General features: G+C 45.4%; 1 long non-coding RNA gene across 3 annotated transcripts in view; it reads left to right on the top strand.

The window, feature by feature from the left end:
• The window catches only part of LOC129690876 (uncharacterized), a 196,163-nt gene that overhangs the window by 19,480 nt on the left and 150,228 nt on the right, over positions 1-26,455 (top strand). For all 3 annotated transcript variants that reach the window (XR_008722367.1, XR_008722368.1, XR_008722366.1), the window contains exon 2: positions 190-288. This is a non-coding gene — a long non-coding RNA (uncharacterized LOC129690876). The remainder of the gene's footprint in view (positions 1-189; positions 289-26,455) is intronic.

The following is a 26,455-nucleotide window of genomic DNA, read 5'->3' as shown; positions in this document are numbered from 1 at the left end:
CTATCTATCTATCTATCTATCTATCTATCTATCTATCTATCTATCTACTTACTCACTTCACATCCTGGTCTTAGCCCCAGATATTCGATTCTTGATATTGCCTTTCCATTTTGTGGGCTGTCCTTTCACTCTTTTGAGAGTGTCTCACAGTGCAAAATCATTTCAGTATCTCTTGCTTTTTTTTTCTAGGGTGTCATACATTCTAAGATGGCCTCAAACTTACCGTGTAACTAAGGACAACCATGGACTTCTGATCCTTCCTCTTCTTGTTAAGTGCTGAGATTAAAGGTATGTGTCACCACTCCTGATTGTGTGTGGTTCTGGGGATCAAACCCAGGGCTTTGGGAATGCTAACCAGGCACACGAGATCTATCTCCTCAGCCCTTCATTTCTAGTGTTGATCAGCGTGGCTACGGTTTTGTTGATTTTAGTGTGAAAGCCCAGTGAAGGCCATCTAACCTGGGTCAGCGCCCACGTCTTTAACACTCGTCTATGTTATCCTCTAAGGCTTTAGCCTCCTGGTATCGGGTATTCATACTGTGCCGAGCACTGTTCAGCTATGCAGTCCAGCATGGCCATGAACTCAAGACTCTTCTGATTTCAGCCTAACTGTTGGCATGGGCTAGCTGCTAAGCCTAGTATGGCCTGTGCATCTTGTTCATGCTCCTAGCAGCTCTTTCCTGGGTGCTATTGGCCATATCTAAAGAGAGCAGCATCTCACGTGTACTTGGCAGAGATACGATGAGAGCATCTTACTTATCCTGGACACAGACCCTGTGTATGGAATCATCAGCCAAAGGCCTTTCCAGGGTTGTGCGGGATTTCCTGCAAAGTTGGAAGGGACTTTTTTTTTTTTTGCTCAGTTGATTGTCCTCATAGATAACCTACAGGAATCACTGCTGACAGAGCCTCTTGCATATACCTCATTCTCTCACCACTTCACTGGGAAAGGATATTAACTTATCTATGCCAGTGTCTAACAGAAAACTAAGGAGAAAAGATAAAACTAGGTTTTTTTTTTTTTTTTTTTTTTTTTTGTGAGTCAGGGTTTATCTGTGTAACAGCTCTGACTATCCTGGGTCCTTTTTAGACCAGACTGGCCTTGATCTCAGAGATCCATCTGCCTCTACCTTCTGAGTGCCGGGGTTAAAGGCAAGCACCACCACACCCAGCTAGCTTTAGATTTAAATGAGGTAGGCCCTACAAAGTGATTAAGCCATTGACCCACTGAGCACTCTTCCCTGGTGTTTCACTTTCACACTGCATTTAAAGAAGACCTGAGGTTTAGAGTAGGGGCAGTGGCTCTAAGGGACCAGGCCAGGACCAGCTCTCCAGCTTACTTTCACCTCAAGATGGGTTCAAGATGGCAGGCAGATTCTCAATTCATTCAGACTCTGCTCTCTCCCCTGGGCCTGGATGGTACTTTCTCATCCTGAGAGCTGCAAATGCAAATTTTTGTAGGGAATGTGGGGCTGTGAGGTGTTCCCTCCCAGGGAGCTTAGTTTGTTCAGGTCTGAGCTTGGTTAACTCCCATCAGGACAAAAGATCACCTTTTGAAACAGAGCACCTACTTGTAGCTGAATGGAGGTCCTTCTGGAAGTTTCCTTGGGGACAAAATGCCTGCTCAGTTCCTGTGCTGCCACCTGCCTGACATTCCACACTGTGGGCCCAAATAACCACTTACCTGTCTTCCAGAGAGGGACCCAGTTTATCCCCAGGACTAACTCATTTGGCTATTACTTCAGGCCTGGGGCCTGGGCTTTTACACCTGGGTCCTGCCTGGGTCCTGCATCTTTCCGATGGTGAGAGACAACCAAGTATCCGTAATTGTCCCCATGTGTTAAGAGGCAGGAGAGCATCACGGGTGAGATACTGGCTCCCAGTTCCCTCAGGGTTGTTCTGAATGTTCCTTCTTCCCCTTCAAAGGTCAGGTCTAGTCACTTGTCTTTTCCAGGCTCACTTTCCCCATCTTTAAAACTAGAAAATAAAGTTGAAACCTGCAGTGAGTTAAATGAGATTACAAGCTCTTGGCTCTTTTCTGTTGCCACCCAGAAGTTCAATAGGCCCTGGCCATCGTCAGCTTTCTTGTCTCTGAATCTCAGACTGTGCTTATTGGGTCTGTGCTGAGGATAAAGTGAATTTAGTATACCTTTGCTGAATAAGGAAGTACATTCAGAACTTAACACTGCAAATCACACTCGCTAACTTCCGTTTCCCTTTCCTTGCCCCTAAGTCCTGGTCCAGGAAGTTGAGTCTTGTATATAGAATGAGGCCAACCACTTCCCCTTTCACCTCTGTGGTGTCCTCACTATCAACTCAGGTCAGTGTGCACAGAAGTGGCTGTGGCTGTTTGTAGGCTCTGCTCTGAGCATCCTTAAAGCAGTCAAGCAGGTTGATGCTGATTCTCCCAATTCTAAAGGTAGGGAAATGGAGGCAGGAAGCTAGATAACGTCCCAACATGAAAGGCAAATCTGCAACAGAGCCAGAGCCAGCGCCAGCGTTTGCAGCCAGGTGTGTCTCTTTTCAGACTGGTGTGTCTCCACTGGTCTGCTCTCCTGCCTAGAGCCTAGAGGGCATCCTTACCTCTGGAGTTCTAAGACTCAGATTAAAGTCAATAAAGTAGGAGACCTCTGGGCATCAGAGTCTTTATCATGGTGCCTGGGGCAGGTGTGCTGTGCAATCAAAGAGGCCTAGAGTCTGCATTGGGAGTTTGCAGATCCTATCAGATATCCTCTGGCAACTCACAGTGCACGTTCTTCATTCTTATGGAAAGACACTGGACGATAGTGCAAAGGGCAGCGCGTGTTTGTGATTTGGGACTGTTTGCCTTTTATGGAGTTGTCCCTGTTTTGGTGGCTCTCTCTAGTTGAGATTCTGAGGCCTGGGTCTGAGTTTAGAAGGACCCATGGGTGAACTACCCATACCCAGCCTTGTGGTCCTTGATGATAAGTCGATGCTTTCGTATTGCCTGGGAGTACAGAGTGAGTAGAACTGGCAGTAGGCTCTTTCCAACAACTCCTGTAGGCCATGGACAAAGGGAAAGTGTACAGAGCCTCCATGCCATGCTTCTGATAGCAAAGTTACATCCTTCTTTTCATATATACATTGTAGTTCTTATGGAGGGAAGGCTGTTTATAAGAGCAAAACCCGGAACAAGTTTCCATTAGGGAATGTTTATAATCTTGATCTAGAAATCCCAGACTGCACTTAGACACCACAGCTGTAGTTCCCTATGACTTGAGACTTTGAATAAGACTAAACTTTGATCAACCAGGACTGCCCAGATTTGTGTGGATCTGATTTACATGGCAGAGATGCACACTAACTTCTTTTGAACTGCACTGGTGAATTTTCAGTCCTTCAGTCACTGTCCCATTCTGTACTCAGTTGCAGTGCTCGATAAACTGATAGAGTATTCTTTCCGTTCTAGTTTAAAGGATGGATTAATTCTCTACCTGCCACCCCTTCCTTTCTATCCTAGTGGATGTGACTATTTCCCCACAATTCCCACTGCTGGGCTCATAAATCATGGTTTTTAAGGATAAGCAGGCTGCCCAGCTGTGAGGAGTGGAAGCTTCCAGATGTTCCACTGCTGGGCAGCAGAAAAGGGATGCATGATGGGGTCTCCTTAAAAGCTGATATACAAGATGGGCCATAACGTTTCAGTGGCTTGCCAATCTTTCCCAGGGGGACTAGTCATTGTGTCTCCCTGCAGGCATTTCAAACAGACGCTTCTTGGAGAACTTGAAGACACATTCTGGGGTATTCTGAAAGGGCTGAACAAATGTTAGGTTTGTTAGCTTCAACCACTGATTCAGGTTGACCTAAACCTGACAGTGGAAGAAAATGGAGAGATCAAGTTCACCATCATGTCAGGCCAGAGATACCGAGGCCCAGGTTGGTTTAACCATAGGTTAAACTAGGTTTAACCATAGGTTGGGTCCGTTTAACCATAGCTAAAATTGTGCTGTTCAGAGTGTTAAGCACAGTCTCATGTGGCTGTGGAGCATCTAAGATGTTTCCCATCTTAGGTCTGGATTGAATAACACTATTTATATAAAATATATACTGTATTTTGTAGACTTAGAAAAGATACCTTGTTTTTTTTTCACATTGATTACATGTTGAAATGAGATTTGTACATTATGAAAAAAGTGAAATATATTGATATCAATTTCACTTACATATTTATTACTTTTTAAAAAAAATATAGCTGTTAAAAATTTACATTATGTATGTAGCATGCATTATATAGCCATTAGATACTAGCTAGCAAGACTGATACCAGTATAGAATGTCAGTTTTAGCTGGTCGGTGGTGGTGTACTCCTTTAACCCCAACACTTGGGAGGCCAGATCTTTGTGAGTTCGAGGCCAGCCTGGTCTACAGAGTGAGTTTCAGAGCAGTCAAAGTTTTTACACAGAGAAACCCTGTCTCAAAAAACAAAGCAAAACAAACAAAACGAGAACAAAAAAGAATGTCAGTTTTGTGTTATATGCCTTACACAACCCTTTAGAGCAGACCTGCAAGGGCCGCATCAGATTGCTTGGATTTGAGTCTTGGCTCTGACAGTACTCAGGTGTGTATTGGTTTAGATGTTTATATTTCATTTGTTCGTCTGTACAGTTAGTCTGGCAGTAGAACCTGCTGTGTAGACCTGTAAAGGTTAAATGGCGTAATCTCATATAGAGTTCTTAGAGCTGGCCAGCCTGTCAACTCAGTGAGTTTTAGCTGTCTTAGCTGTTATTTTGATGGCTGTTGACGTAAAACCTAAAGACATGTGGATGGGAACCAGATAAGAAAAGAAGCAAAAAACCAATGCAATGGCTGGCAAGGTATGGCTAATAGACCTAGCTCTTGGGAGGTGGAGGCTAGAAGATTAGGAGTTCAAGGCTCTGTGGGGCAACAAGAGACACTGTCTCAAACAAAACAAAACCCAAACAACAAAGCAATGCAGCCTCATCTCCAGGGCATAATGATGTTTAGAGGTAGTAACGATGAGTCTGTTGGGCCAAGTAGCGAGTTTGGACAACATAGTCAGGGTTCTGGTGGGTGGTGCCTGGCCCACTCTCCCAGCATAATGCTTGTGTGCCAGGAACCTTTGGTTTACTTAATAATGGCCCTGAAGTAGAACCACGATGTTGCAATTTGGATGTGCCACAGATAGCCATGAAGTGCTTATTTTTGGTGCAAAGGTGAAAAGAAAGTTGCACACCGAGGTTGCTGAGATCTGGTGAAGTTATTGTAACTCTCCCATTATGTCTTATGTATAAATTAACCCTTATCGTGAGGTGTGACTGTAAACATAGCACTCATATCAGTCTGCACTATTTGAGCTTTCATGCATGTACTGGAATATGGAATGGATCCCTGGGGCCTTTCTTGCTTGCTCATTCCATTAACGTGTCCACCACTTGTCCTAGCTTCAGAGTTCTCTCTGGGAGGCCTTTATCCCCTGCTCCCCCTGCAACCTGCTTCCCTGCGCCCTGAAGACCTATCTCAATGCAGACAGATTCCAAGGTTTGTTTCCCTGTTGCCTCCATTCCTCTACACTGGAGTGCCTTCTCGCTGGCCCCTCTGTCCCTCTCTTGTGTCATTTTGATTTTATTTTGTAGGATCATAATCTGAAAACATAGGATAAAACAAGTAAATTCTTCAGTTGAATTCATATTTTACATGCCGCTTGTATTATCTAGGGTTGGGTCACTAGGAGTGTTTTATTTGTTTGTTTTTCTAAATAATGCTTAAATTTATGACATCTCTTCATTTTGTTTTTGGTAGAAACATAGGAAATGTCAAAAGCCTAAAGAAAGAACAAACATAGACAACTTTGTTGCATTTTGTGTTTCTTCCCTTTTTTTTTTTTTCAAGACAGGGTTTCCCTGTGTGGCCATGGCTGTCCTGGATCTTGCTCTGTAGGCCAGGCTGGCATCGAACTCACAGAGATCCTCCCTACTCTGCCTCCCTAGTGCTGAAATTAAAGGTGTGTGCCACCACCGCCCAGCGCATTTTTGTGCTTTGAGCATATTTCTTGTGAATTTGAGACACAGAAAAGGAACAGCTTTATTGGATATTTCTTTTAGTGTAGTGTGCGGAGCTTCTGCCGTCATTTGAATGCTGTGCCGTGTTGCACAGTGCTGCTGCTGCAGCAACTTGGGCAGGCCAAGCTGTTATCCTCTTGCCTCAGCTTTCTTAGACCTAGGATGACAATCATGGGCCTCTACATCCCGCTCTGATTTTAGACTCATTTAAGACTCTCCATGTGCATTACCTTGCCATTTTCTGATTCTCTTGCACCAAGTCTAGAGTGTCAAGACGTTCTTCCTTCACAGAGCTTTCTCTGTGAAGGCTGGGTCTGGCTGGTTTCTCTAATATTTGGGGTTTTGAGTGTCTTTCCGTGGGGCCACAGAAGTTTTATATCCTAAGTTTGTGATGCTGAGTGAAAAGAACCCTGGTGTGGACCTGATATGTCTTCGAGAAAATTTTGGAAAGCGCTTTAGCTTCTTTTAGCCTTGTTTGCTCATGGGAAACAAAGGAGACGACATTTACCAAAGCATGGCTGGGTGAGGGTGAAGCGAGACGATGCACAACTGGCTGCTAAGTTGGGTTCTCCCATGAAAGATCAGTTTCAGGTGTGTTAGTAGACAAGAAAAGCACAGGTCACAGATGCGAAACCGAAGAAAAGCTTAGGTTCTCTGACACTTTTCCTAAATGGGTGTTTGTGTCGGCCAGTTTTCCACTGTTGTAACAGAACACCAGAAATAATTGGCTTTGAAGTCAATCCATTTTGAAAGGAGAAAACCGTCTGAAAACTAGCTGCAGCGATATGTACCTGTACAGTGCTGCTCTAGAAACAGTGGTAGGAGGGTTGTGGTTTGGAGGCTACCCTGGGCTGTGTAATGAGATTTTATTTTTAAAGAAAGCAAGGTGGGGAGAGGGAAGGGAGTTGGAGAGGTGGATATTTCACTGATCCCTTTAAGGTCCTGGCTCCATAGGATGGAAAACCTCTGAATAAAGGTTTTATATAGACCTTTCATATAAACCTGCCTTGTACATAAATGTTCTTCCACCTCTTAAGTAGTGCCTTCCTGGGTAGCACCAAGCTGAGGGCTCATTCTTTAATACACAGCTCTCTGGAGGGCAGGCCAGGTGCAAAGTGATCATTATTTCCTATACCTTCACAGCCTTGCTGGGATGAAGACTACGCCAATGGTTCACAGTTTTTCCTCTGCTGTGTGTCTGCAGTTAAAAATGATGAATGCCAGAGATGCGCCCAGGGTCCCCTGAGATCACTCCTTCTAGATAAGTGAGTGATCTTGGGCTGATTGCTTCTCTGAGACCTTAGTTTTGTTTTCTGTGAAACACATATAATAATAGCTCCCAACTTGTCTCGTGAGCGTATTGGATCAAGGAGGTATCTGAGATTTTTGTGGTCCAGTGCTTAATCCTGGAAACTCTTGGTTGAGTTCAGTCACCTTCTGTGAACTCAGTGAGTCTACCCAGGCTGCATTTTAGCTTCTCAAGCTACCTTGTGCCTGGCTTTGGCTGGATTTGCTCATAGTCAGGAATCTTCCAAAGTCAGAAGGGACCCATCCATGCCTGTCATTAGACGAATGACAAAGTAAGGGTCCAGATGGTGAGGGACTATTTTGGAAGCTCTTAACTGTTTCACTTATATGTGAAGGAAAATCACAAGAACATGTACACACTCATACATATGTGCATACGCATGCACACAAATTTATATGCAAACATACATGTTTCCACATACTTAAATATGTGCACTGTAATCTGGGAGGGTATGTAGAGGTGATGGTGATAGTGGCTATTATAGGAGTCTTTAAGGACAGTAAGGATGCTTCACCTCAACCGTGTGGCTTTGTGTGGCTTCCTCCGGCTGGAAAATACAAAATACCATTTGAATTTTTTAGTTTTCCAGTGAAAAAAAAAAAAAGCCTTTTTTTTTTTTTTTAGTGGAATAGGGGCCGGATATCGAAAGCCCATGATGACCTATGTAGCTAAGGATAACTTTGAACTTTTGATTTTTCTTCTTCCCCATCCTTAGTGCTGGGATAAAAGGCATGTACCTCCATCTCTGAGTTTGTGTGTAATAAAGACCTTAGGATAACCTCATACATTTTTGGTTCTTTGAAACAGGGTTTTTCTCTGTGGCCCTGGCTGTCCTAGATTCAATTTGTAGACCAGGCTGGCCTTGAACTCACAGAGCTGTGCCTGCCTCTGGGACTTAAATGTGCACCACCACCTGGCAACATTGAACTTTCTAATTCAGGCTTTTATGAAAGCCCTAAAAGAATTTAAAAATATGTATCTATCCTATAGCTGTGTCTCTGAACCCAAGTCGCAGGGCTTCTTGAGTGCTTAGCAATACTTGCACAACCTTTGACCATTTGCTGATTGCTCATCCATTCCTCAAGGCTGCCAACATGAGCTGTGTTCCTTTGGTGACTCTGGATAGCCCAAGTACTTACCTAGTGCATTCCCTTGCATGGCACCAGCACAGAAGGAAGCTGTGCAATGTGCTCCCTCCCCTCAGAGGCTCCTCTGCCAGCTCATCAGGCCTCAGCTGCTTCCTGGTGTTAGAAAGCTTTTTGGAAACATTTCCCACTTTCTTCCCAACACATGACCTCTCCTCCTTTACCTCTGCTACATAAGTGTCAGGGCTCATTTCTTCAATCCCTGGTGGTCTCTGCAGGGACAGGAACAGAAAACATGAACCGCCTACTCTCTTCCTTCCTCCTGAAGGTCTTTGATCTTCATCTTGCTGCAAAGTTCCATCCCTCCCCCACACTCCCAACACTGTTGTTGCCTCTGGTAGACCAGGCTGTTAGGGAACAGTTACTGAACTATGGAAGCCATCTAGTTCAATAGTGAGCAATATTTCACTGCCCAATGGCCAATTCAGGAAGCATAAATGGGTTTATGGCCCCCCTTTCCATTTCTCCATTTAACATAGAAAGACCATATTGATCTGTAGTGGAGGATGGGGTCCGGAGGCAGCTTCTACCTTCTCACTCCTGAGACCCTCCCCATTGTACAGAGAGCCATTTTGAAGTCTGCTTTCTCTTTTTATGTTCTAAGCAGTCCTCAGTCCTGGCTCTTCTTACCGTTAATGAGGAAGAGTGAGGCACAGGGCGGATGGGACATTTCTGAGGAGAGGCTCTGCAGAGTTCTGAGTCCCTAAGATGTTCTTGTCCAAAAACAACAATAGCAATGAGAACAAGAGTAGTGAGAATTACAGTAGCGATCACAGACCAGAACTGGGGCTAAAAAGTGGCGTCTTCTGTGGCCTGGGCTGGGGATCCTGAAGGCTTTCTTTTTTCATTGTGGCACAAGCCTTAGTAGTGGTTGTGTTTTTGCTTGGCTAGAAGCATATTTTGAAATTTAAAGGAGAAAGCAAAGAAGCCTTCCTTTTATAGACGCGTCAGAAAACTTATGGTTATCCTTTACATGGCTTGGGAGCCCAGACAGGCTACCCTATGCTTTACCTGTGTTCTTGTAGCCAGTTTGTTATCCTTTCAAATCAGAAAAAAAAAAAAAAAGTAAAGAAAAGAAGGGGGGGGGGGAGAGAAACAAACATGAGAAGATGGGCTGCTTATTCCTGTTAAAAATAATGACCCACCAAATGCCGTTCCAGGATCTGCGCCTCAATCAGCTAAGGCTTTTGGATCTTCTGCCCAGAATGCCGCTTTGCAAGTGGAGCTTGTTAGCATTTGAGCCAAGTATAATAATAATGAGTCAGGTCCGGACTACAAAGAGCTCTGTGATGAGCAGAAAGTAATTATTGCACATTGCAGATAATAAAACCTTTAATAGATGCTTAGAAATATATACATATGTATTTTAATGGGTGGTCCCTACAACCAAAAAAATACACATTACCACTGCAGATTCTAGCCTCCATTGCCCTGAGGTTGTTCTGAAAGGATTGGTAGCCAGTTGGAGGAACTCCCTGTTAAACGGTACTTCCCAGAAGCCTTTTCCTATCAGGAGCTGCCAGAGGCCTTGAAAGCTCTCAGGCTTCTGGGTGTTGCCTCTCTAGACTCCTTACTCTTCATCTACCTGTTCTGCTAAGAAAGGGGCTTCTCAGTCAGCGTAGCCCTGGTTTTCTGGGGCTGAATGAGATCTGTGTCTCAGCTCACCACTTACCAGCTTTGTGAAATTTTGAAAGGACTATCTCCTTTCCTGCTCCCATCTGTAACGTGAGAGTGAGGATGCTGCCTTGACTGGGCTAGGACTGGACCTCAGCTTCTAAGCATCTTAGGGCTGCCACCTTCAATGGCCTCACACTGGTCAGTAATGGTCAGTGGTAGACATTTTACTTTTCCATGGTAGTAGACCCCACTCTACCTAATTGCATCTGTAGGGACCTTATTTCCGAATATGACCATAGCCGAAGTTCTGTTTACATATGGAGTTCTCTGACACAGACAAGTATTTCTAATCCTGGCCTATTTCCTTCCTTATATTTTTATGTGCCTACGTAGATTTTAAGCCTAGTAAGGAGAGGAGCTGAGTGACATCTTTGTGTTCCCAGGACAGAGATAGGATACACTCCACCCTGGTTGTGCTTTTCTCTCTGCTCAGTGCAGACATCACTAGTTGATCATGACCCCCTTTTCCTTTGACTCTGGACCCAGCCAAGGGTTGACTAAGAGCATTTTAGTTGGCTATCACCAACTGGCATTCTGGCTATAGTGCCTAGTAGGTTCCTGGAACATGATTTCTTAGCAAGGGATGTCTAGAATGACCAAGCCAAAGTACGTTCTCTAAAAACACTGTGAGTGCACTGTCAATGTGGTCAATGGAACTGAGTATGGCTTCATACTTGAGTGAGGTGAATACACTTCATACGTTAGATAGGTTAAGTCTCAGGTGGCTTGATACTCATGGAGTTATGTAATGGACAGTGTTTGGAGGACAAACATACAGCCCTGTTGAGCGAAACTGTGTAAGGAGGTGCCAGCAACAGCCATATTGCCTTTTTCATTCCATTGTGTGTTATGGGCCCAGCTTATGAACTTTCTGGGTCACTATGGATGATAGCTGTCCCTTAAGCAGGGAGTGACAGGGAGTGGCTGAAGCCTCTCGGGTCTGTAAGGGCAGACCTGACCAGCAGGCTGCTAAGTGGCCTTTGCACATGAAATCCTGCTGTCACAAATTATCCCTTGGGCCCCTCTGATCCCAGAGGCATGGATAAGCCAGCACAAGTAAGGGCTGATTTGGTGAGATTGTGCACTTCAGTTTTGCTCAGCCAGCAAAGTATTCCATCAATTCCATCATCTTTCCTACCCCTCTCAGCCCTGCCCTGGGGACTTTCAGGAGCCGCCTGCTTTTCTCTTGTGGAATGTGACAGGCTACAGGGACAAACCAGCTGCTCCCAGCTCTCTCTGCTTTCTACTCCAGCCTAGTGATGGAGTAATTTCAAATCCCTTCTTCCTCCTTGCTCTTTTTATTCTTCTTGCTGGAGCTCAGGTTCCGAGCCTTGTATATGCTAGACAAGTGCTCTACTACTGAGCTTTGCCCCAGGCTTAGAGCTTTCAGGTTCAGTACAGCCCTTCCCATCTTTTCTCTAGCCTGGGCAGGAAGCCATTTTGAAGCTCCCATTTTGGCTGGGTTTGGCCCTGGGTGGATATAAAGTTAGTCTCTTAGGGATATACTTAGATATGAGTAATGTCCAGTGATTCTCAAAGGAAGTGGACATCAATGTGACCTGGGGTTCGGGAGTGTTAAATTTTGGATTCTTACTTACCCTTTGGTTGGGAGGATTGGTCTCTAACAAGTTTATGGGTGACCGTGGAACTAAAGAACTTTTACTTCACTGTGCGTGTAGGCTAGAATATTCTCCCTCTGAATAGCCCTTTACTCTCTGTCTCTTACAACTCACGTATAGCTAGCTGCCTACCTGGACTACTTCCGCTGTAGCCCCCTCACGACCCTGCCACACATGTACACACATACATTGCCAATGGCCACCTTCCGGTCTCCTCAGACTATCCGTTTCCTAGGAGCGTGGTTCAGTGAACTGAGCCCTTTCCTAGCATGTGGGTTGTACCTCAAGTACTGAGGAAAAAAATTCACAGAGCATGAGTTTTTTATTTATTTATTTATTTTATTTATTTATTTTTTCCTTAGCACCAAAAGGAAACCCTGAAACCATAGAAGCCAAGCTTTCTCCAGACTTTGTATTGCAACTCTCCATGCTGGGAACCCAGAGCTAACTGACTCTGTGGTTCTCCGGTCTAATCTCATTTTCCTCTTTCTTAGCACTTTAGTCTCTGGTCCTTTTTACTTAGCACTTTAGTCTCTGGCTAGGCCCTGGTTAGCTCATCTGCCTTTTTAAATATATTACAGGACCTTTGCATTTACTGTTCCACTTCTAAGAACACTTTGCCTCTAGCTCTGTAGAGGGCTAATTTTTCCTCTTCTTCTTCCTCCTGTTATTCTCCTTTTTCCTCTTCCTCTCCTTCTTCCCTCCCCTTGGGGTCAAACCCAAGGCTAGTCCCAACTTTTTTCTTATCGATCTTCAACTTACCTCCCCATATGACCTCCATCTAATAGGACCATTCACCAACCTCCATCCTTTTCTGTCACCGGATGCTGTTGATTTCAAAGCCCTGTCACTGACATTATGGTTGGTGGCTCCAACCAGTGGGAGAAAAAAAATAAGCATAGCCAACTTACTTTTCCTCCTGTTTTCAGTGTGATTCCTCTCCCACAAGGCCGGAAGCTGTGATGTCTCTCTCATTCTCTGAAGTGCTGGATAGTTACGGGATGATGTATAAATGCATGAAAGGCTGGAGCATGAAAGGATGCGGAATTTGGGAACGTAGCTTCTCTTAGTCAAAAGTAAGGCCTTCTGAGGGCAGGTGGCTTGCTTGGCAAATGCGGGTGTCTTTGGAATTGTGTTCCATTTCATAGCCAGATGGCTGCTTCCCTCCAGCCATCATTATCACCTGGCGCCTGCACGGGGATGCCTGGGTTTCTGGGTAGGCCGGCAAGTGAGCACAAGGAGGCCTCAGGCTTTCATCTCAGCCTTTTATTCCACAACTACAGCTTGATTCCTTTCTCCCTCCTTTCTTTCTTTGATTTTGTTTTGTTTTGTCTTCTTTCTGAGGCAGAGTTCAGGCTGGCCTCAAACACATGCTAATCTTTCTGCCTCACCATCCTAAGTGGTGGGGTTAAAAGTATGGGCTGTAATGCCAGCCCCCAAATGGATTTTAACCTGTAAAGTGGGGGAGATAATATTAAAGGTAGCCCTCAGCTGCTGCTGATATTGATCATTTGAGCATATGTGCTTGGAAAATTATTTTTCTTCTGTTGTTGGGAACTGAACCTTCATCCTCACATATGCTAATCAGGTATTATTTTCATTGCTATTTCATAACTGTAATCTTACTACTGATGAATCATGATATACATATGTGATATGAAGAATAGACCACCCCTATGAAAGGGTCTTTTTATCCCCAAAGAGGCTTTGACCCACAGGTTGAGAACCACTAGCCCAGAGAATGAGGAAGAGTCCTAGGCTGCAGTGGTGTAGACAGAATGGTGGGAGAGGGCAGGAGACAGAGAATGAAGAGGGCCACTCGCTACATGACCTTGGGTTGAATGTGAAGGGTAATCTAGTTAAATGTCATGGATACTACTGTTCTTAAGAGGATGAGTGGCTCTGGGTGTGGGCCCAGGCTCTGTTGTCTCCCTTTCTTCTTTGGTACAGTAGTCTGTCTACCCAAGAGATCCCATTTTAGATAAAAGGATTACTTTAGGCCAGCTGCATAGATGAGCCTTTGCCTGGCCTCCATGTATGTGCCTGCCAGTGCCTGTCAGCCTGTAACTGACAGGAAAGAGAACGGAGCTATGTGTCTCCAGAGAGGATATTCTGGAAGGCTTGATAATCAGAACCCATTGTAAAAATGTGTTTTCAGTCCTACCAGTTAAGTTTTTGTTCCAGTGGAAAACATTTGCAGGCTGTCCCGTGTGAGCAGGGAATCCTGTGCAGAGTTCTAAGAGCCTTAAAATAGTTTGGAATGCCAGGAGACAAGGCAAGGGATGTGGCTGGCAATGCTGGCTGTAGGAAGGACCAGCCCAAACCAGAGACACTGTAGTTCTCAGAGCTTTATGACAGACAGTTCAAGAACAGGGTCCCAAGTGATCTTTAGACTTCAGATGCTTCTTCCAGCTAGGGGGTGGCAGTGTACGCCTCTAATCCCAGCACTCAGGAAGCAGATGTAAGTGGATCTCCTGAGTTCCGGGACAGCCAGGATTACACAGAGAAAACCCACCTCAAAACAAACAAACAAACACACAAATAAATAAACAAACAAATAAACAAAGGATGCTTTTATCTAGAGAAATACAGATTAAAATGACTGTTTTTTTCCCTATTGAGACTACACCATGCACAAGTCAGTACTGGACTCTGCAAACCATGGGGAAGTAGTCCCCCATACCTGGCGGAGGGGAAGGGAGCTGCCTTTAAGAAATGGTGCTTTTTTTTTTTTCTGTGCACAGTACTAATGCATGCACCTTTTGACCTTCTAATTTTGCTCAGTGGTTCACTGAGCTATTTCCCCAGAAGATGTACCTGTAGCTATCTGTACAAAATGAACCATGCCCAACGTGATTCATAGTTACAAATTTATAGCAGCAATAGATTGGGAGCAATTTTGTGAATGGGAGATCGATTCAGTAAATGATGACACATGGCTCAGCTGGCTAGATGTGGAAGGGAAAAAGAAATCACTGTGTGCATGCACAGGCAGATTCGGGGATATATTGCTGAGATCAAAGCAAAGTACAAAGGCATGCCATCGGTTGCCTGAGTAGATTAGAGAACAGACAAACACACCTCTGTCCAAACTCCTTAGCCACTAAGAGGTCTGTGTAAGTGATGTTCTCGTAACCTAGCTCTGGTTATAGGGCTGTCAGTGGCCACAGAGGGATAGGGTTTGTGGAAGGGTGATCACAGAACATATGCAGCCCTGTCGTGTCAGGGCATGGCAAGAGGCCAAGCTAATAGGAACAGCTTAAACAAATCTGGGGAGGAGCTCACCTACAAAATATTTGGCCAAGGCCAGCAAGACGGCTCAGTGGGCAAAGGCTCTTGCCTCACATGGGTGGTGATCTCAGTTCCCTCTCTGAATCTACATGAAGACAAAAGGAGAGAATTAATTCCACAGAGTTGTCCTCTGACCCCTACTCACATGCCTGAGGTACATGTGCACCCCCCCACACACACACACACAGACACAGACACTAATAATAAAATAGATCAAAATCCTGGGCCAGCACTCTTCACAGCAGGCCTGATGAAAGTGCCATCTAGGACTGTAGTAAAAGGAATGGGAGGAGCTGCCTAGTGGGGCAGCCATGTGGAAGGGCTTTTGTGCACAGAAAGGGAGGGAATATCAGGCCTGGACACAAGTAAAGTTCTCACCCAGGGTGTAGGTGCCAGTGTAGGCTACAGGACAGATCTCAGGAGCCCTGGTGTGTGAAGAGAAGCTCCTGGGAAGAAGATGGCGAAGAGTCTCATTCCCTGTTGGTGGCAGCTGAGACCAGAGCTGAGTAGAGGAGTGCCTAGTTGGTGAGAGAGCTAAAAACAGAACAGGACGTCTTGAAGAGCAGGTGTTAATGGCCATTGGGTCTGCCGAGCTTCTTGGGCGGTTTCACACAAAGCACACATTGCATGATGTGTTGTTCATTCCCCCCCTCAAGCCTCTGAAGACCTTCCCCTATTCAGCATCTCCAGAGTGGGTTGGGGCATTTATGAACACCCCAGGAAGAACTAGCTCTTTTCCCCCCAGTCTCCCAGGCTTTCAGTTATTGAGAGTGAAGTGGAACTTGCAGCCAGCTGCCCTCAGAACAAGATGTTCCCAGGAGGTAGAAAGACTGGTTTGTAATCAGATGAAGGCTGCATCGTTCAGAAACTTCTAGGGCTCCAGCAGCTGTCGTTTAACTCCTGGCTCTGCCACCTCGGCGAAAGGGGATGGAGGAAGAGACAGGGACTTAGGAAGAAGGAAAGAAGACTGTGCATGTGTAGGATCCAGGCCCCATGAGTGGGTACCTGATCAAGGGCTATGAGGGACCACAGCTTGGAAGTAAGGTCAGACAGAGCCAGAGTCCATCTTATTTTGCCAATATTTTGCAAGGGTCAGCCTTCCAAAAACAAGTAATGCTGTTGGCATGGAAAAGAAACCCTTGCTTTCTCTAGCTTTCCTGATATAGCATCAGAAACCTGAACTTTGTGTGGCTGGTGTGACTTTGTGCTTTGGGGCAAACAGGAAGTGAGGTGTCGAGGTCAGTACATGAATGTAGGTTTGAATCTCGCTGTGAATGTATTAGCCTCTCTAGTCCTCTTGTCCCTCTAAGAAATGTCTAGTGCTGTCTAGCTCATAGAGTTGAGGTTTTATATGAGTTAATATACAACAATCAAATGGTATACTTTGTAGCCTTTCTGCAAGATTATAAGGAGGATTAAGGGAAGCAAAGCCCTGAGTACCAAAACAAGGCTGACTAAATTGAGCTGATGCTATTAGCCATCCCTTACTGTCAAGAAGTTCCTTTCTGCAGGAACAACACAGGTCAATACCCACCATTTTCAGCTTCTAGCCATGTGGAAATGAACATTCTTCTTCTTCTTCTTTTTTTTTTTTTTTTTTTTAATTTTGAGACAGCTCTCTATGTAGCAGTGGCTGTCCTAAAACTTGCTGTATAGACCAGGTTATCCTCTAACTCAAAGATCCTCCTTCTTCTGCCTCCCAAGTACTGAGACCATGCCTGGCCTTAAATAAATGACTCGGAGGCTCTTTAATGGTGATCACATGAGGGGCTTAGTCTTCCTTTCCTCTAACAGAAAGCACAGAGCCTAGGTTGCCAAGCCATGCTCTTGTGACATTGCTGACCTAGAGGTTTCTGGGAAAGAAAGCAAGTGTCTCAGGCTTCTCCTGAATCCTGTATGGCAGAGATGCAGCAGGAGCTGCAGAGAGTTCCCGTAGAGAAGGAAGAGAATTGAGGATACTCTGCTGGAGGGGCAGGTTGACTGAAGGGCTTGCTGCAGAGGGTTCCATAAGATGTCTAGGGGGTGTTTTGGCTCAGGCTGGTTGTGCCAGAAGCTTTCTGTTGGTGTATATTTACTGGGGTAAGTGACTAAAGTTGAGTTCTAATAAAAACAGGGATAATGAAAGAGGGAAAGGTAAGAAGTTGGGGGGACATACAAGATACTCTCAGTCTCTGTACATCATTCAAAATATCTACATTGGGGCTTCCATTGCACCCTTGGGTCAAGCTCTATTTTGCCCCTTTGTTTCCTGTTCTGTTCTTGGCTCCTCTCTCCTTAGTTCCAGAAGCCAGCTTGCTGCAAGCTTGGCAGGGGAAGCTGCTGACTTCCTGGCCATACCCACCCCTTCCCGGGTCCTGGGTACTGCTTCCTTTCTAGCCCTCCACAATGACCTCATCCTGGCCGGGAAGTGGGGCTCTTGTTGCTTCTGTCTATTTGCCCTGGCCCAGCGACAGGCTTCTCACGTGGCACTCACTGGGATGCCAGGTGTATGAATTGCAGGCAGTGAGCAAGTCAAGCAGGGGAGGGCATTCTTCTGAACTGAGTCGAGCTGGTAGCTTGGCACAGGACCCCTGCTTCTAGAAGCAAGTCAAGAGCCTTCCTGCACGCCCTTGTAGTGGGCTGCTGAGTCATCATCGCTTGAGTCACACACACTACAGCTGTATACTCAACAGTGAGCCCTTTGTGGAACCCAGATGGACTTTCCTGATTCTTGGGGCATTTAAAGGGCGTCCAGATTGGCCTTTGACCCCCTCTGCTTTTCCTCAAGGACTCTTCTGCCCTGATGCCTTTCCAGACATAAAGCTTATGGGCTAGGGAATGATACACACCTCCAGCTCAGGCTGCCAGCTAGGATTCAGACTCCAAAAGTTCAAATCAAGTCAGCAGCTGGGTGACAGGCAGGGAGCCAGGACAGTGATTAAGCAAGCTGGGGCAGGAGTGAATCAGGGAAGATGCCTGCGCCCTGGGCAGGGCCCCAGGAAGATCAGCCAATTTTCTTCTATCTTGCATATTTTAGGAGCATCCTGAAGCTACCTTGAGAATTCAATCCTGTGTTTTTAAGGGAACAGGTGCAAGAATTCTTGTGTATTGTTGTCTTATAGTCTGTTTAATCCCACCATCTTTATATCCATTTGGTGGTTGAAAAAATGGGTTCTAGTAGGAGATGATACTGGTTCGGAGTCAGAACGAGAAGCCGAAGTCAGAACATCTAGAATTTGATTCTCAGACCTGCCTGACTCAATTTAGAACTTTCCTTCCCTGGCTGCTTGCTGGAGTCTTCTTTCTAAGGCAGCCGTATTGTAGTCAAGAAAGCCAACTGTCAAGGTGAAGTAAAAATGTCATTAACATTCCTGGGCTCTTTGTAGGTTGAGACTGAATGCTGAGCCTCAAGCTTGTCAATGTTAGAGGAGAGCTTCCAATTGGGGGTAGGAACCATCCAGGAGCTTAGCAGTGAGCCTTTAGGGCTGCTGTATCTGCCTGGTTAGCACTGGAGATACAGCCTCCAGCTGACAATGAGTGGAAAGATGTTTGCTTGCAGGATTGTGATAGCTTAGGAGTTGCTGCTAAGGCTTGGCTTCTAGAAGTTTCCCTCTGCAAATTGTTGGTGTTGATGGCATCACCTCTGCTGGCTAATGCTGGTTCTGAAGCCTAACCTTCTTTTGGGAAGGAGTCTGTTGTGTCTTCCTTTGTGAGGCTGATGAATCCATGTGTTAGTGCTGATGAAACCCACTTGTGGAAGTAGTCCTGTCCTTATGTTTTATGGTAGGCTCAGACACTGCTTACCCCTTGCCAGTGGGGCCAGATGGGCCACACCTCAAAGATCAGTAAGGGCAAGTTTGAAAACAGTCATCTTTTGCATTCACCTAGAACTTCATTACTAGAAAGATGATCAGGCGGCCTTTGTTAATGTCTATGGAAGGTGGTGAGTGAGCTGGAAAGAGCTTTGGGTATGGGAAGGCAGGCATTTTGAAAACTAGCACAAAGACAGGAGGTGATGGGAAATTTGATAGGGTGTTGCTGTAGAACAAGGCTGCTTCTAGCGGGCAGTGGAGGGTCAGGTACTATGGACCCCTGTTGGTACAAGAAAAACATTTCTCATGCAGCAAGCACCTTTACCTATTAAGGTATCTTGCCTGTCCTTTAGTGACACATTTAAATGAGAGAAAGATAATTTCTCTCTATTTTTGTGGTAGATTGGCTCACATTGGACTATTTCAGATAGACCATCCAACTCCTTGATTTCACCATTGTGTCCTTAGAGGACACAAAACAACCACGTATGTGGTTCTTTCCTTGTTAAACAGGAGAAGAATATCCTCCGTTCCTTCAACTTCATGCCAGGCACAGTGGCATGCTAGTGGAGTTTTCAGGCCCAAAGCCTGGACCTTTATGTATACCTGTATTCAGAGGCAATCCCAATAGACTATGTTTAGCCATTAGCCTCCAATCCACCAGTTAAGTAGATAGGCAATGGTGCAAAAATAGAGATGATGTTTATTGGTGCGGCCACACTGGAAAGAAGAACAAATGAAGGGTTCTAGTGAACCCCAAGACTGTCTTCTGGGACACTGACATGAGCTTCAGGTTTGAATGGGAAAAATATTGGAGCAAGGGGAAAGGTGGCCATACCATGATTAAGCAATCCTTGTAAAAGAGGTGTTTGATCCTTGTCTTACTACAGTTCTCTAAGGTGATCCAAGGAAGGGCTTACCTGCTATCATTGCTGGAGGGACCCAATCTGTTTCTTAGGAAAGATGATCATTTCCAGGATACAGCTTTGGCATCATGGATAATTGCCCTCTTTTGTTTTTTCTGTTTCTGGGATCCAAAGTAATGGCAGGTTTCAGACAATGACCTATGTCCATGCTGTAAACCTTGAAGGAGGATGAGATAACTTAATTAATCTCCTTAATTGTAGGCATATCTACGTGTAGAAGTAAACACATGACCCACAGTAAAGAAGATGGACAGACTGAATGTGAAGCAAAGGATGCTAGGCTGCTGTTCTGTGGCTAGTTTGTGGACCCATATGAGCTGTCCAATGAATGCTTTTTTTTTTTTTTTTATTTTTTTTTTTTTAGCAAAAGCAGCTTTTAGTTGAGTTGTCTGTTTCAGCTCTGACTCTGAATTAGGGAAGGGCATGAAGGTGAAACAGCTTGTTCATGTTCACAAGGTAATAGAGGTGGAATGTGAACTCTGGCATGCTTTTGAATTTGCTTGTCTCCTTGCTAGTTTTACCATTTCCCATGAGTAATCAGAAACATTACAGGCAGTTGTACCTAAAAAGCTGTACAGTTCCCACAGAGATTTGCACCCTCGCAAGAAGGAACAGGAATGCTGAATGGAAGTATAAGTGCAAAAATGAGATCTGTACTTACTGTCATCTGGGGGTCAATCTTGGGTTTACCATTCAGTTAACCTGTTATAAAATAAACTTCCTTGTCTGTCAAATAAGGGTGATATCATCTAGGTCAAAGATAGGAGAGTGAAGTTCTCATGGTCGAAATGCCTGGTACCCAGAAGCTTTTGCAAATCTTTGCTTCTTTGTCTCTACAAGTAGACAAGCTGAGTCACAAGTCCCGAAGGAGACTGCTTTCTCTCCTCTCCTTACCTGTGCCATCTTGCCCTTCTTGAGCTTGTATTATCTGGGTGTGGTAAGCCTCAGGAATAATACTGTTCTGCCAAGAGACGGGTGACATCAAACCGTGTAAATGCCAACTTTGACCCTGAGTCTTAGGACTGGCTCACAGCTGCCAGTGGTGACAGGAACCAGGGATGCTCCAGGGGATGCAGGGAAGGCAGTGTGTGAATCTGGGCAAGGCCATTTCCTGGAACTGTCAGGAATTGTCTCCTGGGTGAGCCTGTATAGGAGAGGAGGAGGTTTGGTTGCGGATGTGGTGTTGCCAGAAGCAGGGCTCTTCCTGGCAGAGGTCAGTTGCCAATTGTGGGTGTTGAGGTAAATCATGGGACCAAGGCATTCTGCTCCACTGCCAGCCTAAAGCCAGCTTGTATACAAATGTAATTCCAGCTCTCAGGAAACTTGAGACATAAGGATTGTGAATTGGAGACCAGCCTTGGCTACCATCTCTACAAACAAATCTTCAGACAACCAAATGATGGGCAAGAAGTTCCTGATTGGTGCATTTAGGGAAACAGTTCCTCAGAACCTTGAAGCTGGGCAAGTACCACAAGAGACTGGGCAGGAAATTGGGGCAGAGTTTTCTTGCAGAAGTGGTTAATGGCAAGAAGTTCTCTGCTCCTGGCCATTTGGTCACCTATACAGATGGCATTTCTTTCTTCCTGTGTGCGCATCTAAGGGCCAGGGAACTTCTTATGGAGTCCATTATATAGAAACATGTATCTGCTGCTGCTGCCCACAGTTAAGGGTGCATGATGGGATTTCACGATGGATTTACCACTCTATCTTGGTTCTACCGGATATGTACCTATCTAGGGTTGTTTAGGGAAGTGATGACTGACTCTTCCTTATAATTTTCTTTCTGAATCTTATTTTCTCTGTGCTTGTGCACAGTGTACCTGTACCTCTCTATTCCATGTTTTATTTTTGCTTCCAACAATCCTGCTATAGTTTGCTCCACCCTGTCATCTTTCCTTCCAGCCACTTTTCCACCCACTCAGTCTTGTATCTTGCCACCCATGAATATAAGAGCTCTTCTAACCACCCAGCCCTAGGGACAGAAAGACAGAATGCTATTCCTCACCTGTTGTAAGAATCACAGTGACATGTTCATAGTAAAAGGTGCATTAGCAGGAGCAAGGCATAACTTTTTTTTTTTTTCTAGTGTTGGGACTGAGCCCAACACTAGGCAAACACTACCACTGAGGTACACTCACAATCAAAACAAATGTGTTTGTTTTGTATTAAACTTTTATATGCTATGGGGAACTTTCAGAAACAAATAGCCAAGAACACAAAGATTTAGAGAAAACCACTTTCATCCTTTGGTTTGAAGTGGTATGCATAGCATTATAGAAATGAGGTTGAACAGACATGTCTGATCTAATGGCCACAGACTAAGGGGTGAGACCTAGCAGCCTGTCTACTCAAATCCCTTTGGCCATTCTGCATATGTCTTAGTTAGGGTTTACATTGCTGTGAAGAGACACTGTGATCACAGCAACTCCTATAAAGGAAAACATTTAATTGGGGCTGGTTTACAGTTCAGAGGTCTATTCAGGCTTAAAGTCCAGTGTCTCTTCACTGTAGATCAGTAGATCAGAGAGGAGAGCCCCGGCAGGGTTTTTATTGGAATTTCTAGCTTAGCAGTTACACTAGAGGGTACATTTGGGTGACATTCAGCAAGGGCAAGCTTGTTGCAAAGTGATTGGCTAACTAATATAACTAACATTAAGTGAGCTATCTGTAGACCTCAGGAGTGTTAGGACTGTGTGCTGCCAAGCACTATGGCCTAGTTCCTGGGACTGATGACTTTGGGAGTGGGGGAAGGTCAAGCCTTGTCCTCTCAGACTTCCTTCCACCTTGTACTGGACAACACACACACAAACACACACACACACACATACACACACACTCATGCACACAGACACACAGAGACAGACAGAGAGACACTCATACACACAGAGAGGGCTTTTTTAATGATATGTAGCTGTTTTCTCGACAGAGATGCTGTTCACCCTAAATAGCTGGATATGTAATAGATAAGTTTTATCCCTTCTGCCTGGTTCTTTTGGAGCCGTCTCCATCATAGCCACTACTTGTTATGAGTGTGGTGCTATGTGGACGTGGGGGTGGTGCGGTGACTTTCTAAGCATGAGCATTCTAAGTGAGGAAGAGACTCCCTCTGGAAGAACTTAATTTGAAAGGCATTTTCATGAAACAGCAAACTAACAAACTGAGTTAGAGACTCTTAACCGTACTTGCTATAAAGTAGATGCCTTGGCTGCAGACTTTCCTGTTTATCACCTGTGTGTGTTCCTTCAGTTATGTTAGCGTTCCGCCCCCTCATTGCTCCCCCTCCACATTGGTTTATAAGACCTCCTCTGATTAACTTTTACTGTTGTTGGGAGTGGGGAAGGGGGAGGGGGAGAGGGGTTGTCCTCTTTGTTAGGCCTGCTGTTCCAGGAACCAAAGCTTCCATTTCTATGGGGTATGTGTCTTTACAATTCTGCATCTGATTGTGGGGCGAAAGACTGTGCTTTGCAAGTGAATGTGAGTACCTGCCCTTCCATCAACCCCTTCCCCTTCTGCCCCCACCCTTCCTGACCCTCGACAAACCTGTGCCTATCCACCCCGGAGCTGTCAGTTTTACATATTCTCAAATAAATGGCTTTATTCTTTTTTACTGTCTTCAGACATACAAAATCCTGACTCCTGGGCTGTACTTTCTGTGGGTGCAAACTTCCTCATTGCACCTCATAGTATTATACTTTCCCTGGTGAGTGTGTGGGTGTTTGCACCATTGTCCAGCCCCTGCTAGAGGCTTCTTTTTGGCTGTTTCCTGGCTAAGCCCACCTGTTAGTGCAGAGCCTGTTTGGGAGCTGACAGGCAAAATGGGAAGTGACATGCCCGAGGCCATGCAGCTTGAAGGTAGTAGCTAGTCCCATACTTGCACAGGTGTCCCAGCCCATATTTAATCTCCAGCTCTCTAGCCTGTTTGCACCTGGGCTCAGGACTTTTCCCTGGAGCCTCGGGTGAATGGAGTAAAGGTTGCCCAGACAGCAGGGTCTCTGTGGTCTATAATCACTGGCCATTTTGGGTTAATGAGGGTGTAGAGAGAACTAGGGGAAGGTTAGGACAGGCTTCCAGGTGAGAACGTAGAGACAGCTGGCTTCAGTGTCCCCCTGGCCATGCCTGTTCCTTGCATACCTGTGGCTTCTCTAGGCCTACCATGGAACTGATCTACTGAGAATTCCAGGCCCTGCCCTGCTGGTATAGAGAGAGTGCAGGAAAGAAAAGCTCCAGGCTGGTGAAAGGGTGGTACGCTGGCAGGTAACTTCAGGGAGGGTTAGAATGCTTGGGAAGTGCTTGGTTCTATGTAGGAGGGGCAGGGATAGTGGAAGCTTGGTGCAGGAAAGAGAGCCTGCTGTCAGCACCCTGCTCTAGGAGTCTGGGCAGGCTACCCACTTCTTGGAGAGCCTTGGCCTTCTTCCTGCTTGCCAGATGGAACTGGTGAGATCTGTACTCAGGTTCGTGATCAAGACTCAATGATGGATGATTCTTTTGAGCCCTTGCCAGTATCCTGTGGATGTTAATTGCCTTTCCTGCTTGTCTACAGGACAGACCTATGCCTAATGAGTGTTCCCCTCCTCCCCACCTTCCTCCTTTTCTGTCTTCTTGCTTTCCTCTCTCCTCTCTCTATTGGTGTATATTCATTATATATAGTAAGTTTCCCCGGTATTAGGGACAGATCCTAGAGTCTCATGCACATTAGACAAGCATTTTACTGCTGAGCTTACCCCAAAACCCCTACTTCTCTTCTTATTTGGCTTGCTAAAGTCAACCAGGCTGGGCTTTGTACTTGCAACTTTGTGCCTTGGCCTCTGAGTATCTGGGATTGCAGGCCTGTGCTTTCATACCTGACTCCTAAGAAGAACTTTGAACAAGTGCATAATGTACTTTGACTATGCCCCTCCCTTTCCACTCTGTGGCATGATATTTCCCAAACTGGAAAATTCTCATCGGGGCAGTGAGATTTGAAAATATAGGTCCTCTTATCTCTGGGAATACCAGGTGTAGGTGGTGGAGTATCAGCGTGCAGGGAGGGGCTCTACTAAGAAGCTTCAAGCATACACTAGACAGCCCCACCCCCTGCCCTGTGGTCCAGATGGGACCATGGAGCCTTCAATCCATTAAGATCTGGGGTATCTGGCTTTATCTTGAAGTTAGCATAAGGTCACTGCATGACAGCAGAAGTTAGGCTCCTGTGAATGAAGAGGTTGTTGGAACCATCCCACTTTGGGATTACGGTGGGCCTTGTTTTCACATTGAGAGTCACAGGTGCTAGTCTTGACTCTGATACTAAACAATAGCCCAGGGCCTGAAATAGATAGAGTGATTGACAGAATTTTGCTTTTCCCCCAAATGTTTATGTCCATCACATGGCAAAAGGGGTGGCTACACTTACCTTGCATATTGGGTTGTTTTGGATTATTCAGTGGACTCAGTACAATGACAGGAGTCTTAGAAGTTGGCAAGGGTCAGGCTAGAGAAATTGCTCAGTGATTAAGAGCACTTAACTGTTCTTGCAGAGGCCTGGGATTGAGTTCCCAGCATACTTGTAAGGCAGCTTCAGGGACTCTGATGCCCTCTTGTGGCTTTGCAGACACCTACACACATGCACATATACCCTCAGACAGAGACAGACACATAATTAAAAATAAAATAAATCTTAAAAAAAAAAACAACAACAAAACAATGAATGCATAAGAGAAGTTTGAGGATGCACCTCTCTTGGCTGCCTAGCATTCATAACACCCAGCAGTCATCAGCACTACATAGACCAGGCATGGTGGTACATGCCTATAATCCCAGCACTTGGGATGTGAAGACAGGAGGATGAGGAATTCAAGCTCATCCTTGGCTACAGAGAGTTTAAAGCCAGTAAGAGCTACACAGACTGTCTTTAATAGAAAAGTAAACTGGACAAAAGAGGCAGAAATGGGTGAGCAGTGTGATGTGACACATTTGATTGCTTAGAAGATGAGGGGATGTGAACAGCCTCCATGTTAGAAAAGGCAGAGAAGCAGAAACTGCTCCACAGCCTCCAGCAAACAGCACTCACTGTGTGGCTCCTATTGCAAGGCTGGGGACGCTTACCTTGGACTGTGCTAAACTGGCTTGGGTAGCTATACTAGTTAAAGCTCACCTTTTTGCATTAGCCCACAGGGAGTGGGTGATGAAGCAGTAGCCCAAAGCGCTCTTAAGGTGTGGCAATGTCAGGTGGTCCCTTATTTGAGTGTGATCATTGAGGTCTAGAGGCCAGGTTGGTGGCCTGGCAGGATAGCTGAACAAGCAGGTGCTGAGGATTGTTAAGATACAAAGCCCTGTGTGCACCTGACCTCTGCTGTGATAGCCTACCCAGCCCTCCCCTGGGCATCTGGCTTGGATGACCTCAGGTAACATTGCTGCAAATGTCAGCCCCTTCGTTCCCAGCCTTGCCATTTGAAGCCTTGCTCTGTGTGAGTTTGATATTTCTTTGAGCATCTTGAGAATGACTGACAGGTGTGTTTCTGAGCCAATGGATGAGCACCTCTGGCTCACGGTCCAAAACTTTCCTTTTCCTTCCTGAAAGTGTGTCTGAGCTTTGTCTTCCTAAGCTTCCTTTGTGGAGAATGTGGCTGCCACTTCATCATTTCTCTTTCTTGCCTCTGACTTAAAGGGCAAGAGAGGTA

Source organism: Psammomys obesus, unplaced genomic scaffold (assembly GCF_907164565.1).
Source record: "Psammomys obesus unplaced genomic scaffold, mPsaObe1.curated_primary_1811, whole genome shotgun sequence".
Classification (NCBI taxonomy): domain Eukaryota; kingdom Metazoa; phylum Chordata; class Mammalia; order Rodentia; family Muridae; genus Psammomys; species Psammomys obesus.
The sequence above is the reverse complement of the archived record's forward strand: the minus strand, read 5'-3'. Positions and strand labels throughout refer to the sequence as shown.